We start from the raw sequence: 19,772 nt of genomic DNA, 5'->3' as shown, positions 1-19,772 counted from the left end.
ACATTTACAATTCACATTCGATCATATAGCAATGATTATATCTTACTGTATTGAATATCCATCCTATTATGTGTTGTTGTACATGAACATGTGGAAGTAGATGTGTATAACTAGCAGTGATATTGATAATAGTCATGTTTTGAGGTGATATAGAGGAATTATATACTTCCGATTTACCACAGACATAGATCTTTAAGTCTTTTGGGGATTTCTTGTTATTTCATTAGGTATTCTAAGATTGGGTACCAGCTAGGTATAAAGTCTCTTGATGCCACCTAGGCATCTATACATGAGAGATTGTCTGTAACAGCAGCCATAGTATAATTGTCCCATAATTTTTTTATGTCATAGAGAGAGATCTGGAGCATTTACATTTTTCCAACAGGCGGAAATGGCTGCTTTGGCAGCTGTTAACAGGATCGACGTAGTTCCTGTCTTAATCTGTGTACCTCCTGTTAGTGCCCATGTGTTTAGGAGCAAGGTCTCTGGCGAAAAGGGAATATGCATGCCTGTGAGTGTGTTTATTTCATTTAGAACTCTTTCCCAGAATACTTTGGGACAGTATAGCCAGCAGTGAAGGTAATCTCCTATCTCATCACATTGTTTCCAGCAAGCTGGGCTAACGACTGATATGACATGGGTTAATTTTTAAGGTATCATGTGCCAGTGTGAGATGATTTTGAACGCTTGTAAACTTTCAGTTACAAGAGGAGATTTAAATGGGGGTAGTTTACAAATAGATATCCAGTCAGCTTCCGTCAGTTGTGTGTCACTGATTTTTTGCCAGCATGCTTGGTATGTGAGCGTATGTGTTTTATTCAAGTCAGATAATACATTATAAATGGCTGAAATAAGGTGTTTTTTGTCTCCTGTGCTTTTTTGTAAAGTCTGTTTTTAAAGTCTTTTAGAGATTGCTTAAGAATGTTTTGCAAATCTATTTGAGAGCACATATGCGTTACCTGAAGATATTGAAACCATGGAATTGATGTACCTAATTTGTTCTCTAATAGTGTCTTATTCATTAATTTATGATTGATTGCGAGATCCTGAAGTAGCAGGCCCTTCTCTATTCTTGGAAGGAGTTATTGCCCAACCCTGGTGGAAACCAGTGCTGATTTAGAAACGTTTGTAATCTGGATTTGTTTGGTAGCAATTTTGTTCTAAGTTCATCCCAGACCTCCAATATTGGGGTTAGAAATGGATTTGATTGTATTTTATTGGGTCTGTCAGCTGTTCTTTGCCATACAGCCTCTTGTACTTCATATGGTACAGTATATTCAAGTTGTAGAGCAACCCATTCTGGCTGATGGTTTAGTTCCAGCAATTTAACTGCATTTGAAAGGTGAATGGCTTTATAATATTTAATCATATCAGGAAATCCTAGCCCTCCCCATTTAGAGCTCCATTGTAGTGTGTCAGCATTAACCCTGTGTTTCTTGTAGGACCATAAGAAATCTAAAAATGGTTTTTGCCAGTTCTTCAATGTTTTAAGAGGTATCTTTATGGGTATAGCTTGAAATAGGAAAATAAGTTTTGGAAGTATGAACATTTTAATCATGTGCAACCTATCTAACCATGTTGGATTTGTCTTATGCCATCTGTTTAATAGGTATTGTACGACTTTCATAAATTTATCATGATTAAGCTTTTGAATATCACTAAGTTTTTTGGGTATTTCTATACCCAAACAGTGTATAGAAGTCATGGCCCATCTATACACTGTTGTACTCTTTATTTCTGAAATCTGGTTTCCTTCTAAATTAATTGGCATGACGATTTCTCTAGATTCACTTGTAGGCCTGATATTTCTCCTATTTCCTTCAGGGCCTGTTGTATGTGTCTAATTGTAGGAGATGGGTGTGATACAAACAACAACATGTCTGCAAACATTGGTTTATACTTCTCTTGGATTTGTATTCCTCTAATATCCTTAGTTGCCCTTATTCTGTCAGCAGGGGGTTCTAGTGCTATTGCAAATAGAAGGGGGAGGGGACAAGGGACACCCTTGCCTTGTCCCCCTCTTATTCTTGCACTTTTCTGATGTTGTAGTGTTTATTCTCAAATTCACTGCTGGAGTGGCATATATGGTATTTCCCCCCAAATCCCATGTTCCTAAGCACATCTGTCAGATATGAAATTTCAACTGAATCAATGGCTTTCTGGATATCTAGGGGCAGAAGAGCTCCCTTCTGTTTAGTCTGAGAACAGTGGTTAAGTATGTTGAGAACCTTATATGTATTGTCTATAATGTCCCGTCCAGGCATAAAACTAGCTTGATCTTGATCTATGTATTGAGTAATAAATGAAGCTAATCTCTTAGCTAGAATGGACATGAAAATTTTAACATCTGTATTGAGGAGTGAGATTGGTCTGTATGATGCCACTTCTGTAGTATCTTTACCTGGTTTTGGCAGTACTATTACTGCAGCCTGAGCCTACGAAGGTGGCATGATTCCTGCATTTAGTACGTAGTTGCAGGCCTCTGCTAGCAGTTGGGCTAATAGTGTGTAGAGTATTTTTTATAGTATTCAGCAGGGCTTTTTTTCTGGGAAAAGAGGTGGTGGAACTCAGTGGGTTGCCCTCGGCGAAAATGGTCACATGGCTGGTGGCCCCGCCCCCTGATCTCCAGACAGAGGGAAGTTTAGATGCGGAGGGCAATCTAAACTCCCCTCTGTCTGGAGATCAGGGGGTGGGACCACCAGCCATGTGACCATTTTCAAGAGGTCCCGGAACTCGGTTCCACCGCGTTCCTGCTAAAAAAAAGCCCTGGTATTCAGATGGAAAACCATCTGGTCCAGGGGATTTGTTAGATTTCAGGTTTTTGATGGCCTCTCTAACCTCCTGTGTCGAGATGGGGTTTTCAATTATGGCTTTATGTTCCTCTGATAGTATCTTTGTTATGGGATGCTTCAGAAAGTAATTTTCAATATTAGTAGATGGAATTTCTTTGGATCTATACAAGGTTTTGTAGAAGTTTAGAAATATCTGTGAAATTTTTTCTGTACTATAATACGTATTCCCTTTTGGGTCATTTATGGCTGAGCCACCGTCTCCTGCTGCATCCTTTTAGCTGACATTTTCATCTGCTTTGGGGACTTTTTGCCAGAATTTTTGCTTAAAGTATAGTATGTTTTTTCTGAATTTGGGTCATATCTAGCAATCCTAATTTCCTACGCTCCATTAATAATTGTTTATATAACTTTCTGCTTCCAGTTTGTTTATGTTGTTTTTCCAGATTAAAAATGTTTTGTATTAAGTCTAATCTTGTTTTTTGCTTTTGTTTCAGAAGATGTGAGGATTTCACTATAAGTCGCCCTCTCATCACCGGCTTCAGTGCATCCCACCTCTTTGTGGTATGGCTGGGCAACTTTCCATTCAATTTATTTATCTGAGATATTTATATGGTCCCTGTTTAAAGAACATCTAAAGGCAGCTCATAAAATAAGGCAGGATAAAATCATAAAAACATTAAAATTCATAAACATTAAAAACCAATAAATTAAAAACCCAGAATATAAAATTCATGAAAAACTAAAAAGCCTTTAAAAATTATGTATATAGAAAAATCTGTATGCCACCTCTCTAGACCATCTCAAGGCCGCCTACACCTCACCAAAGCTTGGGAGCTAAGCATGATTGGCCACAGTGAGTGCTTGAATGGGAGACCACTAAGGAAGACTGGAGTTTCTATGCAGAGGAAGATGAAACAACTCTGCTCATCTCTTGCCTTGAAAAGCCCATTAGGGGGTCTCTGTAAGATGGTTGTGATTTGTTATTGTTGTTGTTTGATGTTATCACAATCCACAAGATGTTAGGGCAGGAATATTTTTAGTCATTCACCAACTTGGATTTTATCCAAGAATCTATAAGTTAATGAGGTATTGCCTTAGTATGTGGCATGTTCCAAGTAGTTTGTCTGTTTGCAGCTAATTGTTATTCTGTCTATATTGATATTGCCTAGATGTTTAGTTAGTCCTTTCAGAATTGCATCTAGTGCTCCTATCATACTGGAATAACCATTGTACGTTTCTCCCAGAGATGCTTAACTTCAAATCTTAATCTTGATATTTTGTCATCTTTTCAAATCTCTTTTTTTCAATTCGACTGTCACCTGGGATTGACCCTCTTACTTTCAACCACAGCAATATCTGGAGTATTATGTTCTAATTTCTTATCTGCTTGGATTTTAAACTGAAATGCTACAAGATCTTAACTTTTTAATTTTCAATAACTTCCTTGGTCTTATGTTCCCACTGATATTTCATGGATGGTAGCTCATACTTTTTGCATTATTCCAGTGCAGCATTGCAGCTACTTTATTATGGTTTTTATAGCCAGTTTGTGCAATCTTACTGCACGCTCTGATGAAATGGTCAACTGTTTCATCCTCTTTATTACATAATTTGCACTTGCCATCATACGTGGTCTTTCCAGCTTTCACTTTCAACCAGTTCCTTCTTAATGCCTGTTCTTGTGCAGCCAGTATAAGTGCTTCTGTCTCTTTTTTCAATATCCTTTGAGCTAGCCATTTCCAGTTGTTACTCTTGTCAACTTTACCCTCAGTATTCTTCACATACTAACTATGCAGTAGTTTACTTTGTCCTGCCTCCATGTTGTTTTTCAACATTTCTTTCCTATATTTTTCTTCTGTACCCTTAATTTTATTTATTCCTTCTAAGTATCAGCTATCACATTCTTTCTTGCTCTTCATGTAATCATTCAGCACCCTTTTTTCTTCTACTACTGATTGTTTTACTTGTAACAATCCTCAGCCGCCATTACTTCACGGCAAATAAAGTCAATCTATGTCATTTCAAGAAAGTAGGGTTTGATTGGCTATCATTACTTTCCCCATTTTCCAATCTAGTGCATCCAATTAGGCGTATATCTAATTTACAATTCCACTGCAGTATCAAATCACTGGGATGACCCAGGTGTTTATAGCACAAATTATATTTCCATCATTTAATTTCTACTTGAGAATGTTTGACCCTTTTTATGTATTCAGCACAAGTCTTCGTTATCATTATTATATGTTGAACATCATTAGCTAGCATTATACCCAAATATTTATAGTTTTCTTCATAATCTAAGCTTTTGATTCCGTTTCCATCCACAAGTTGTAATCCATCTGATTCAGTAATCTTGCCTTGTTTTATTGATAGCATTATACATTTTTTAATTCCAAAAACCGTAGCTATATCTTGGCTAAATATTTTCACAGTATGCACCATAGACTTAATTTCCTCTTCAGATTTTAATTTTAGGTCACCCATATATAGCAAATGAGATATTTTTCCCACTCTCTTCGAAATCTCATACCCGCAATATTTTATTCAGTATCATCATTAGTGGTATCATCACAATGACAAACAATAAAGGTGACAAGGAATCACATTGAAATATTTCATGCCTTATATATCCTAGTTCCACTCCATTAGATATCAATGTTGTGCACCATTTTCTCATTGTTGCTGATGAGAACTTTCTAATATTGTTGCTAAGTCCATACATTTCTACATTTTTTCAGTCCATAAATGAAGCAGGGAATCAAATGCCCTTTTGTCATCAAGCTATTCACAAATTTGTTTGCCTCCTTTTTCAATTTTTAATATCATTTAATTGATCAGTAATTGATCTTCTGTTCCACGAGTTTTAGCAGTTTCCTTTCTGTTCCTTTATCGACTTTACCCTGTTGAACTGCATCAGTAACTATTAGTTTTTGGCAGGCTAGTAACTGATCAATAATTATTAGGGATTGCCCTTTGCTTTTATCTTTCATAATAATTAATGCTGTTCTACCAGTTGTCATCCAGTTGTTAATTGTAGTTGATTGCAGCATAATGTTAAACTGCTATGCTTTGGATGTAAGATGATTAAATTTTTTGCCCAGACCTGTGTAATTCATCTTTTCCTGACGCTGTCCAGTCTTTAACTGTATTCGCTTGCCTTGTCATAATTTCTGTGGTAATGATAAAATGCTGCATATTCCTAGGCCTTAAGTGTTTCTGATCTTGATTATTCCATGTTGCTTATGCGTAATGCTTCTTTGGATTATCCAACATGCCTCATCAAAATACAATGGTTTCTTCTTTTTCAGAAAGCTTATTGTTGCTACTCCATTCACCAGTCAGAGTTTTGTAGAATTGTCTTTGATTACACCTAAACTGAGTGTTCTGCCAGTACCGGCATATACATGCCTTATATCTGGAAATCTTTTTTGCAACAGCAGTTATCTGCTGCTTCAATATCTCCAGCTCTTTCAGACTTGTTCTCCAGTCAGCAGGTATTTTTCTTCCAACATCTTGATTTTTTCCATTCTTTAATTTTTCATCTTTCAAACTTTTCAAGCAACTTGAATCCTTCTGAATTTTGTTGAGCTTTAGATCAAGGCAAAGATTCCATTTCAGAGTCGTCTTTTTCAATATGTTCATTGATTTGTCAATGTCATGCCCAAATTCTCTCATTATGCCCACAGCCGACATGCATAGCAACTGGTTTGTTGAGCAAGTGGTGGTTCTTGGTACTGCAGCAACAGCAGAGTTGACATCATTAATGATTTAATCTAATTTATTTTGGGGGACAAGTTTCAAGCTTGATAAACAACTTCAGTCACCTGTGCTAGCCATTGTTTCAAGGATTCTCCTTCTTAAATCTTCTTGCTTCTTTGTTAAAACTAGATGGTCTTCCACCATGCTGTGAATATTATCACAGTCCACCAGATGTTTGGGCTCCTATTGCTACTGGAATAACTGCTGTATGTTTCTCCCAGAGACATGAACTTCAAAATCTTAGACCTTGATATGTTATCTTTTCAGTCTCTTTTTCTTCAACTGTCACATGCAATTGCCACATTGATCAGTGTGACCTTCTTACTTTCAATTACAGTAATATCCAGAGTATTATTTTCTACCTTCTTACATGTTTGGATTTTGAAATTAAAGTTAAGGGTACAAAATATGAATTAGGTAAGAAATGTTAAAAAACCACATGGAGACATGGCAAAGTAAACCACTGTATGGTCAATACATAAAGAATACTGAGGGTAAAGTTGACAAGAGTAGCAACTGGAAATGGCTAACATAAAGGATGTTGAAAAAAGAGACAGATACTGCTACAATGATGACGACAATGACGAAGAACTGTCTTGGCCTGTCAACTAAAAGAGAGTAGAGTAGGCACCAGAAAGCTTCAAGACAGAGAGTATTTCATAGGCCACTGAAATAGCTATTTCTCTGGTAATCACCTACCTCATCTGTGCAAGTGACAGCACAGGGAGTAAGGAGTGCGAGAAGAAGCTTAAATGGTGGGTTGGATAGTTCAGGCGGAGGTTATCCCCTTTTATGCTGAGAGAGGTACCCAGAGGGAGGAAAGTGTAAGTCTTTCATGCTCCTTTCAGTCTTAGCATTGTTGACAGGAACTTAGAGAAAAGAGGCTAGACTGGCCTTGACCAGAGCCAGGGCCTTTTCAGGCCTGGCTTCAACCTGGTGGATCTAGATACTCAGGCCTGCCAAGATCTCTTATCCTTTTGGCAGGCCTGTAAGACTGAAATGCTCCACCAGGCATTTGGTTGAGGCCAGTCTTGTATTCATCTTGGTGAGCCTCCCTACCAGTCTTTTGTCAGGGGACAGTATAGTCATCTTGGCCCCTTACACTAGCTGTAGCATGGACAGTAATGACTGCCCCCCCCTCATGCACTTTTGACAGGGGTGGGCTGTATTAGTTGCTTTCTTGGAAAATGAAGTTGTTTGATGATCATGATGTTTTATTGTGATTTTTAAATGTATTTCCATTTACTATAACCTGCCCTGAGCCCACTTGTGGGGAGGGCAGGCTAGAAGCCTAATAAATAAATAAATAAAATAAAATAAAATAAAGAATGGTACACAACGTGGCAGCATTCTTGGTGGTGGATAACTGTAGGACATCTTATCTAGACCCCCTCCCCCAAAAAACCTGAAGTTAGTCCTGCTCCAAGATCCAAAAACAGCAAGTGGAACCTTCTTATCTATCATTCCTAGGTAGTGCCAAAACTTAAATTTATATTTGTCAAAATCAAAACTGTCCCTTATTTCCTGAGATCAGTGTCCACAACTGTTTCATGTGAGAGTGATATCCCAAGCTGGCTTTTAAACACCAAGGACACCATGCTGTTTCGTTAACAATGTCAAGAGGAAAAGCCACTTTGGATAGTCAAAGGACACATTTACAACAGTGAGAATATACATGATACAAAAAGGAACCATATTGTACAAAATACTACATTTTTATATCACAATTATGTAAAGCAATAGCGGGGTGCGAAATTCAGTAACCAATGGCACTTAAAAGTTGGCCCTAGCAAGTGTCATCTGTGTTGTTGAAGGCTCTGAACTCTAGGTAATGTCTGAGCCCTGACACATCTCTGGAAGTCACCAGAAAAGGGGGGGGAGGAAAGGGTGGGGGGGAACTTGATATTTAGGTTTAATAATTGAAATATAGATTGTAGATATGTACTCACCTAATAAAAAAAATTTTTTTAAAAAAAGAAACTTTTCCATGGAAACATAATGGAGCTACCTGAGCGTGCGTCAAGCCAAGCACCTATCCTTACAGACTTCATTCATGAAAACTACTCATGTGTTGAATTCTGCAACAGTAAATAAATATATCAGAGAGGTGATCATTCTTGGCTATTAATGTGTAACTTCAAGACATACAAATGTCACACTGTGGAATTTAAACAGCTGTGCTGAATGGCAAATGCTTTCCTCAATAAAGAGTACAAATTTCTGCAATACTTTTAATTAGTGTCAAGTATGTCGTCAAGGCTCCATTCGGTATTTCAATTATTATTCTCCACTGGTAACTATTCTGTTAAGTTGATTCTGCAAAGAAGGGGGAAGGGTCAGGACGGAGGAGCATGGCATTTTCAGAATTCACTGTTAATGTTTGGTCTGGCCTTAAGTGCCCAGTGAAAACTGCTGTTGAATAGTTTTACAATGCAATCCTAAGCAGAGATAAGTCCCTTCAATGGATTTTATTTCCTTCAATTATACCCTGCCTTTCTCCCCAGTGAGGAGGTCCCAAAGCAGCTACATTGGTCGCCTCTCCTCCATTTTATCCTCACAACAACTCTATGAGGTAGGTTAATCTGCAAATGTATGACTGGCACAAGATCACCCGGCAAGCTTCTATGTCAGAGTGAAGATTTGAACCTGGGTCCCTCCAGATCCTAATCCAATCACTACTCCACACGAGAAGGATATAAGCTTATTTAGGATTGCAATGCTACCATCTCAAGTATAAAGATAAATTAAGGCTTAGGTTGGGAAATATTTCTAAAAGAACATTTTTATTTTCATTTGCTTCATCTATACTCTGTGTTTCTCACTGAGACTCAAAGCAGATTACAGAATATAAAACAATCTGACAGCAGAGAACTCCACTTAATAATACAGTAGGACTAGGATTACAACACCAGACAGCAATGCAAACAAAAAAGGGGGGAAACACTGTTTAAGGCATGTCTTAGCATCATACAGAAAGTGGGTGACTAAGGTAGAAGACCATGCAGTAAAGGGAAGGTGATACCAAAAAAAATTGTAATACACCACAAACGTATCCCTTATAAAGCAACCTTCTGAGTTGTTCCATTATATTACAGTTTTAATTCCATTATAAAGGAATTAAAGGTCACCATAGGTCAGAAGTGACTTGATGGCACATCTCTCTCTGGCCATTTCTACACGTCCCAGCATAGTACTAAACTCATGCAATGAAGGCATCTTCCTGGCGTGAGTTCTGACGTCATCGCGCTATGAAAATGGGATTGTAGCACGATGATGTCAGAAATCGCACCAGGAAGACACATTCATTACGTGAGTTTAGCGCTATGCTGGCATGTGCGGAAACGGCCTCTCTCTCTCTCTCTCTCTCTCACACACACACGCACACGCACGCACACACACACACACACACACACACACACACTAGAATAGAAAGTACTACAAAAGTTTGATCCATCTCCAGATTAAACTATCACTTTCAGGTTAAACTAAAACTTTCAGGTTTCCTCCAGCTAATCAATGCAGTAAACTGGGTGTTTATGATTGTACTCTGGTCACAGTAAATCCCATTGGGTTGAATACCTGGGGAGGGGCTGTGGCTCAGTGGAAGAGTATCTGCTTTTCATGCAGAAGGTCCCAGGTTCAATCCCCAGCATCTCTGGTAAACAGGACCATGCAGTAGGTGATGTGAAAGACACCAATCTGAGACCCTAGAGAACCAGTGCCAGTCTAAGTAGACAATCCTGACCTCGATGGACTAATGGTATGATTCAGTATTAGGCAGCTTCATGTGTATTCATGGGTGAATGTCCATAATGTTCTACATTGAAAGTTGCCATCCCTACTCTTAACCTTAATCGGTCCTCTTGCTGTACAATTTTTGAGGCACCAAATCAACCACACTCACCCATCACTCAGGCAATATGGCCTGCTGGAGTTCTGTAAAAACAAAACCATTACAAAACATTAAAAGACATCGTTTTCTTTCAGCACTCAATACATTTACTGTACTAATTTCAGTAAGCTAAGGTAATGGGTTGGATCTTGTATCCTTGCACTTTCCTCTGGGACAAGAAACCCTTCCCTGAGAAACATAATTGGGTCCTTGCTCCTTGCACCAGAGGAAAGTGATACCACCAGAGGAACAGACACGCAGGGTCAAACTCACCCCAAGCTCCAGCTTTTCCCCTCCTGTCTGCTACTATGCAAACATGAAGCAATCTAAGACAAAGAGGGAAAAAAGATGTTTAAGGCCTTTTTAAAAGAAAGCAGGAAATAAGTGAGAAATAAAGGGGAAAATATCTTGAGCTAGAGCAGCCAACAAATATATGCAGCCGATCCCCCAAAGCAGATCACAGAGTAGGATCCAAAGGTGCTCTCCATGATGGAATGGCACTTGGGTCTATAGAATGGCAATTCTGCTAATGGAAGATGATTTTTGTCAATCTCTCCTTTCCATTGCAGACCCTCACGGTGGCCTCACACTGTCTGTGAGGGTTCCTTGACCCACCCACCACCACCATCCCGGATCACAACCGAGTAAGATTGATGGGCCGCCTCCAAAGGTGGGAGTCAGAGAAGTCCTGTGTTGTGAGCTTCATTCCACTTGCTTGTCTGCTGCAGAAAAGAAAAATCCTTTTAATACAAACTACATATAGTTAGTAAACAGGCTTCCTGTTTGCAGACATCCTATCCAGTCATGCTGATCCACACTTCAGTAACGTCAAGACTAGAACTTCACATCGGACTGCCCTTGAAGATGATCCAGAAACTGCTAAATGCACGATGCAATGGGAGTGCATGCTGGCCATGGGAGTGCTCTTATGCTTCATGGGTGGCTGATCTTGGTCAAATAGGCTGAAACTCAAAGAATTGGCCCTGTGCAAAGTTCGGGATCACTCCTAGGGCCAATGGGATGTTGTTACTCCTGGAAGTGATGTCATGCAGAAGGAAACAGTACTGGTGAGTACTGCCCGTCCACACACTGGTTGCCATGGAGACCTGGCAACCCTATTGGGAGGGCTTCAAAGGCAGCTTCAGCCTGGTAAAAGGGGGATAACTGTTAGTGGCAGGTCATAAAGTGTTTAGATTGGCTTTAATGCATTTTTATATCTGTCATTTTAATGTTTATTTTAGAAAAGTGTTTATATGTTCGGGTTACCTGTATTGGGTCTGACTCTTGAGATGTTCAGGAAAAAGTCAGGCTTATAAGTATTTTAAATACATTCAAAAACAAAGTGGAAATCTACCACTGGATCCAACTAATTAAAAACTCTTTTTCTACATCTTTTCACCTCACCCAAGTGTCTTCCTCTAAAAAGTTTTTAAAAACTGCTTCTCTCTCCCTCCTCAAAAGTGTGGTTTCCTCTCCCACCAAGCACTAAGTAGTATTTTCCTCTCTCCCCCCAAATTTGAGGAGCCAAGCTTTCCCTCAGGCTGCACCACTGTCCTACTCCAGATTTATTTATTAATTTATTAAATGTATTGTTACCTCACCCCTCCTTCTGGGAAGTCTACTGCATATGTGTTTCTCCCATCCTCCAGTTCACTCTCACAGTTATGTTAGACCAAGAGAAAATGCAGTTGTCCCAGGGTTACCCAATGAATATCATACTGACATCAAATTTTAATTTGGTGTTCCCAGTCCTAGTCCAGCACTGAACACTCCACCACACTGGTATAGTCACATGCAGCTAATCATGAGGGGCAACTAGTGGCCATACATGGGAATGTATTTCTCCATTTATATATTTTCAATTGAGTGGTCCCTAGATGGCTCATAGCACTTACAATCTAATTTTAGAGGGGTGAGAGAGAGGCAAGGGTAACAGCAAACAATGGCAAGGTACTAATTTGATGAAGACATATCTCTGCCTTCCTGGGTGTGTCAGATTAGGGTCTGTGGAGACTCCAGGGCCGTTTCCAGACGGCTTACCTGGCTCCGGAACGTTGCGCCATCTTGTGGGGAAAACGCGAAATATCGTGTTTTCTCCCGCGAGTTTTGCGCGACGTCGCATGACGTCGCACAAAACTCGCACGAGAAAACACGATATTTCGCGTTTTCCCCACAAGATGGTGCAACGTTCCGGAGCCAGGTAAGCCGTCTGGAAATGGCCCAGTTCAAATTCCCCCTCTGCAATGAAGATGACTGGGTAACCTTTGGCTAGTCATTGACTGTCTGTCAGCCTTATGGACTCCACATGGCTGCTGTGAGGAGAAAATGGAGGAAGAGAGAATAATGTATGCTGTTCCTCAGCTTCTTAGAGAAAAAGTGGAATAAAAATGTACTAAACAAAATAAAACAAAAATAAAACCTTGAGTTTTATTTTTACTCCTGCATGAAATAATTAGTACAATACCTTTGGGGTTGATTCCCACCAGCTTCTCTGCTGGTTGAAAAGGAAGGTGGGGTCCTGTTTGGCCACCAAACTGTTGTGTGGAGGATCACAGAACCTGCCTGTACGAAAGCTATAGGGCTGTAGTAGCAACCATAATTGTACCAGACTGAGTAGAAAAGCTGGCTGGATCTAACCCATATTGCTTTTCAAGGCAGTTAATTAATTTAGAACCACCACATCCATTTTTCTTGCCTCAAGGATTCAATGTATTAAGTTACTCCTTTCCTCCTTATTTCATGTTCAGTCCACATTTCCTCAGGAGCTAAAGGCAGAGCACATAAAGAGTATCCCACCCAAGGGCTAGCCAAACCCAGATATAGCAAAGTTGTCTTTCGATCCTGCCTATTAGATGCTAGGAATAGAATCTGTTTTTTTAAAAGGTGTATCTGTTGATCAGGAGCTGAACATCAAAGTATTGCAAATTGAGTTGCTAAGATAATTTGAAAACAAACAGGTGTCTTCCTACAAGGACAACCAGCTACAACCTGTCTCAAACTCCTACCCTTTGGCCTCAGAAACACATGATTCTTATAAACTGCCAGCTCTTTGATGTGGGAAAAACTCATTATTAAGACATTATCCAACAGAAATGACTGAAATAGCTGAATTGATCTCTATCTCTTCATTTGTGCAATTAAACTAGAATGTAGCTACTTTAAGAATAAAACAGCTTTATTGCTTTAGTTTCTGCCTCAAGAAAGGCTTAAAATAGCATGGGGTGAGGGACCCCGCCATCTACTCCTTTTATATTTTCAGAATAGACAGAGGTTGTGGGTAGGCATGGTGGTCCAATCAACTGCTAATTTTGATGCTGTATATCTTCAATTGGGAGTTGCCAATGTCCCTTCTTCTCAACAGCAGCCCATTTTGGGCCACATCACGCCCCGCAGAGGGCCAATCCAGCTGCTTGGCTAGCGTGGAAGTGCTCCTGGGCTGCCCTTTGACCTGCATGATGATATCACTTCCCAAAAATGATGTCATCGCACAAGCTGGGAGTGTACATGCACGCGCGCACACGCACACAACACAAGGACTCGGAGGTGCAACAAGATAGGTGCCAGGCTCCCAATCTCTTACTGGGGGAGTCAAGAGACCTAGCAACCCTATTGTAGAGCGTGCTTTGGACAAAGGGCAATCAATTTTGTTGGGAAGAATGAGCTGCCACACCAGAACATGAAAAGAGAGGTATCACGTTTCTTTTGTTCTTGGATTGCTCTAGTTTTGTGTTTCTCAGAAAACCATAAGACTGGAATGACAAAACCTGTTTATCTGCATTGAGATCTGTTGAGGAATGCTAGCTTTGGTTCCCTTTCTTGTATAACATAAAACCTGGTGGACCTCAAACTGCCTTGAGTTTGCTCTAAGCAAAGAAGGTATGTAAAGTTACTAATAATTAAACAGTGGCATCACAGCTTTGGGGCCTCCTGGAGCAGCCAGCAAGGCAGATCCTAGCAGCATTTGACCAGGAATCCACTGCAGGCTGGAAATACTGAAAACACCTAAGGCTGCTGCCATCTTTGTTGGGCCTTGTACACATGGTCAGATGACTCAGTCAATAAGGAGCAGACAGTGCAGGAAACCGCTGTCACTGCTCAGTGCCTGATCTTGTTCAGAAGTTCATTCATGGCCCGAAGTTCTCCAGAGACTTGGAGGTGATGAGGAACGTATGCAACAAGGTAGCCAAGCTCTACAATAGGCTGCCATTCACCAGCACCAGCCTTCTGCGGTCACTTAGTTAAAACTGGTCTGTGCTACTAATTGGGAGGGAAGGCAGCTTGGTATGGCCCAATCTCATCAGATCTCCGAAGCTAAGCACAGTCAGTACGTGGATGGGCAACCACCAAGGAAGACTCTGCAGAGGAAGGCACTGGCAAACCACCTTTGCTTCTTACCTGCCTTGAAAGCCCCTTGCTGGGATTGCCGTCATTTGATGGCACACACACACACACACACAGTTCATAAGCCACCACTAGCTCACCAGCTGTTGCAAAGTAGCTTGTGCACCCCTCAAAGACCTAGGAGAAGATCATGAAAAGATCTTCTTCATTCTGCTTTTTGGGACTTTTCTCGGTGTTGATTAGCTGATAGATTCCTTTCTGGTGCTCTTCCTAGTCCGTGTTCTGTTTCTTGGTAACATCCAGTGGGAAGGAGGGAAGATTATTTTTCATTACTCAGAAGTAGCTCTAGGTTAGCGTTCTCTGATCTATTGATTACATTGATTGACAGTGATTAAATTGATTAACAGTGCAAGCCTATGCAGAGTAACTCTGGTGTAAGCCATGGGCTGACATTACCCTGCATAAGATCACTCTGTAAAGTTTGCAGCACTAGTTCTTCTAACTAGAGGCTTGATTCGTCCAAAGCTGACACTGTGAAATCCCATTGACTTGAGAGTTAACATGTTTTGGATTCTCTCCCACTGAAATCAGTGGAACTTTGCTTGTCCAGACTGGAGCATCCTCCAAGCATTAACAGAACCATAACAAGAAAAAAATCCTTTTTTTAAAAAAAAGCTAGAAATATAGTCTCAGAGAATGGAGTTCTAAAAATACTCCCAGCAGGGTGATTAGAATAATTCATCATTCCATTTTTATTGCAATGGCATGGCTGTTGGTTTTGTTTTTTAGATTTCATTGGACTCACCTGGATATAGCCCCAGTCCAGGAAATTCTCTAGAAGTATTTCCAATAAAGATATAATCATCAGGCTTGCTTTTTACAATCAGATGCTTTGGAACTGGAACATACTAATTACCATAGCCATTGCTGTTGGGAGGGAAAGGTGGGCTGCAGTTGTGTATTGCAGCTGAGAATGCAGAAGAGACAACAGAGCTTCCACATGCGATGTCTCCTTATGCCTGCCATCTCATTGACACCCCATTATGCCAGAGTCCTTTTTGCCATATTTTAAAAAATATCGGTAGTAGGTTGTATCACTTTAGTGTTATGAAGTTCTAGCAATATACCTACCACCAAGTTTCAAAAAGCCAACAAAATGACAGTAGGGGAAGTCCAAGGGAAAGAGGGGAAATGGCACTGGATGTGAGTGGAGAGCTTGATACCTATAATCTTTATGGAACACACTGTTATGTCTAACAAAACGCATTACATGGATTGTGTTCTTAGCTTTTTGGATCTTATTTTTGGCTATAAACAGCTTGTCTTTCTGCAACAAAAACAGTTTGGGGAATATTAGAACCAGGCAAAACCACAGAAGAAGAATGATTTGAAGACAAGATGGTATGGATGCTCGATACATTTATATTATTTTTACAGGGACATTTGACTTGATATATGCTATTAGGTGGCATGTATAACTATTTGACAATTTCCAAATAGCTGTAGCAATAGTCTAACACAGATAAGCACATTAGACAATTGCGACAGAAACAAGCAGGAGTCCCCTGGTTCTTTAAAGACTAACCATTTTTATTCCAGCATAAGTTTTCATGGGCTAGGGTTCAGGTCCTGGATGCTATATTTATCACTAAGTGCAGCGAATAGTGTTTTTGGTATGGAATGGTATTTTTACTATATTTCATACTATAGTTCCATATTTGTTTGTCAAAAACACACATATGCACACAATTATAGACAGATACAACTGACACTATTAAACTTAAATGTTGAAGAAAATTTGAATGGCAAAATTAGAGATGCTTTTGAATTTCAAAACCTACATGAGATTTCATCACTAACAGTAGAATTCTGTGTTTACAAAAAAAAAAATCATTGTGACCTTAAAAGGTTGTAGTCTTTGGTCCTGTCATCCCATGACACTTGATGATACTATTGCCTTTGTTTCTATTTACTTCTTTGTGGAAAACAGAAAGTGATGTAAGCACTAGCCTCAAAAGCAACAGCAGGCAATTGTACAAGAGTTGCAGAGGCGGGTGGTCCCCCTATCGGCTCTACCCTCCTTGAATATCTACATACAATTAGCCACTATCAGTTTTCTTGTCAAAAGAACAAAACACATTTAAAATACCACAAGAATTAGGTCATGCATGACAGACAGGACTAATCTGATGTGGCGGAGACTCATGTGTGGGTTTCCATTTTTTCGGAGTGAAACACCAACTCTTGCCTTGGTTACAAACAAACAAGTTTATCTAGATTGTCTTGAACTAACTCCTCTTGATTTCAGCTTTGGCGGTAACAGAAGACGAGCTTTCATAAGGGAACAAACAAACAAACACAGTTTAAAGTTACAGCAGATGTGTGTTTTGATGAAGTCTGTATTTTACAGTAGCCATGATCCAAGGGTTTCAACCAGCTTAATTTTAGGGCTGTATGAATACAAATTTTTGTTTCTTTTAATTTGTGTGCATCATTTTATTTATTTATTTTATTTATTATATTAGATTTTTAGTCTGCCCTCCCTGCCAGGCGGGCTCAGGGCGGAGTACAACTTTTCAATTTACATAAATACAGTTAAAAACAGATAAAACAGTATACAAATAACATTAAAACAACTTTATATAATACAGCTTCTCTTCAGACGGCAATGATAAAATACTGCTTTTCAAGCCCTGGCTCATATGTAGGGTGGTGGACAGATCTTTAGTGTGGCCAGTGGGGGCCCAACCTAACCTCCACCATATGCCCGGCGGAAAGATAATACATCCCGCCAGGCCCTGGTTCCCTCTGACAGAGAGTTCCACCAGGTCGGTGCCAGGACCGTAAAGGCCCTGGCTCTGGTCAAGGCCAGGGACCACCAACAGTTGTTTATTTGTTGAACGAAGCATCCTTTGGGGTACATATGGGGAGAGGCGGTCCTGCAGATATGCTGGGCCCAGTCCGCATAGGGCTTTATAGGTCAACACCAAAACCTTGAACAAAACCTGGTACTCAACTGGTAAGCAGTATAGGTGTTATATGTTCCCTAATTGGGACCCTTGCAATTACTCGCACAGCTGCATTTTGGACCAGCTGTAGCCTCCGGATCAGGGCCAGGGAAAGCCCTGTGTAGAGCGAGTTGCAGGAGTCTAATCTAGAGGTGACCATTGCTTGGATCACTGCAGTTAAGTCATGGGTTGATAGGTAGGGGACAAGCTGCCGGGCCTATCTTAGATAGAAAAATGAAGACTGGGCAACCGCTGCGACCTGTGCCTCCATAGTCAGGGAGGCATCCAGGATCACCCCTGGGATCCTAACTCTTGAAACCGGCGCAAGTAGCACTCCATCAAGAGCAGGGAGCCAGAATCCCGTGCCCATGGCCCCCAGACCCACATGCAGGACCTCTGTCTTTGTGGGATTTAATTTCAACCGACTCTGCTTCAACCATCCAGTCACAGCTTCGAAGGCATGCTCCAAGACATCTGGGGCAGAGTCGGGCCATCCATCCATCATCAGATATAGTTGGGTGTCATCAGCAGATTGATGACACCCAAGTCCAAAACTCTGCACCAGCTGGGTGAGGGGGCGCATATAAACATTAAACAGTAATGGGGAGAGTATTGCCCCCTGAGGGACACCGCATACCAATGGGTGGCGGGATGACAATTTCTCCCCAAGTGCCACCCTCTGTCCCCGACCATGGAGAAAAGAGACAAGCCACTGTAAGGCAGTCCCTCGTATCCCCACATTGGCAAGGCAGTGGGTCAGTAGATCGTAAACGACCACATCAAATGCTGCTGACAAATGTTACCCTTTTAAAGGTCCTTTTTTGTTTATGGCATCTTTATACCATTTTAAAGCTTTATTTTTGCACCAAGCACACATATTTATATGACACTGATGTGAAATCAGGCACCCATGGTTAGTATGTTGGAGTAGGAATTGGGTGACCCAGGTTCAATTCCACACTCTGCCCTGAAACTTTTCAAGGTGATCATGGGACAGTCGCACACTCTCAGCCTAACCTGCTTCACAGTGCTGTTATGAGGAGAAAATGGAGGAGAAAATAATGATGTAAGGCAATTTTGGTTCCTATTGGCAAGAAAAACAAGATATAAATGAAGTAAATAAATAAATGTTAATGTCAGTATTTCTATCAAAATTTGTAATTATGGTCGGGGGGAGGAAACAATGCAGTTTCATTCCATGTATGGAAAAAACATTAAAAGATTAAACTTTTGAAATAGATCAGAATTAACCAGACATTTAGAAAAGTCCCTACTATAATTTTCTCCTTTCCACTGCATTAAAGGTAGTAGGGTCCATTGTGAATATGACACTAATGTACTGAATACACAAGCTTGCCTCCTTCACCTTAATTTCCAGTTCTGGTGGGTGAGTTTCATGCTTGTAAACTTCTCTGTATAGACAATGTACTCTGGCAACAATATGAGGACAGCATGCGTGCACAGTCCTTGTTCTCTGATGGTATTAGTGGAGCAGACTTAAAGAAATATTTTTCTGGCTTATCTTGGGGTTCCCCCCAGTTGGCAGTGATCCCCTCCAGCAAACACACGTAATTCCATTTACAAACAAGAAGCTTCTCTTGAAGAAACATTCCTGCCTCCCCCACCCCTCAACATGGAAACAAGGAAAGCAATCTCAAATGGTTATCTGAAGGACTTGCTATACTTTCTGCAACATTTTCTCTTTATCTTATCCAAGATCCTGATAACACACAAAACACCAGCATTTAGTACAATGTGTCCATGTGAAAGGAAATGTTTGTACTACTCCATTAAAACAATCCAAGTGTGAGGCAGTGTTATGCTACACAGCATACATTAAACACAGACTATTATACTTTTACCCTTGACAGAAATAAACGTTTTCCTGACAGGATGAAGTTGTTTGGCTGGTTGGTTTGAACGATATCCGTAGTGTGATTGAAAATAACCTAGGCAGATGGTTATCTATCAGATGGTTGT

This window comes from Eublepharis macularius, chromosome 5 (assembly GCF_028583425.1).
Source record: "Eublepharis macularius isolate TG4126 chromosome 5, MPM_Emac_v1.0, whole genome shotgun sequence".
Classification (NCBI taxonomy): domain Eukaryota; kingdom Metazoa; phylum Chordata; class Lepidosauria; order Squamata; family Eublepharidae; genus Eublepharis; species Eublepharis macularius.
Note: the sequence above shows the minus strand (reverse complement) of the source record.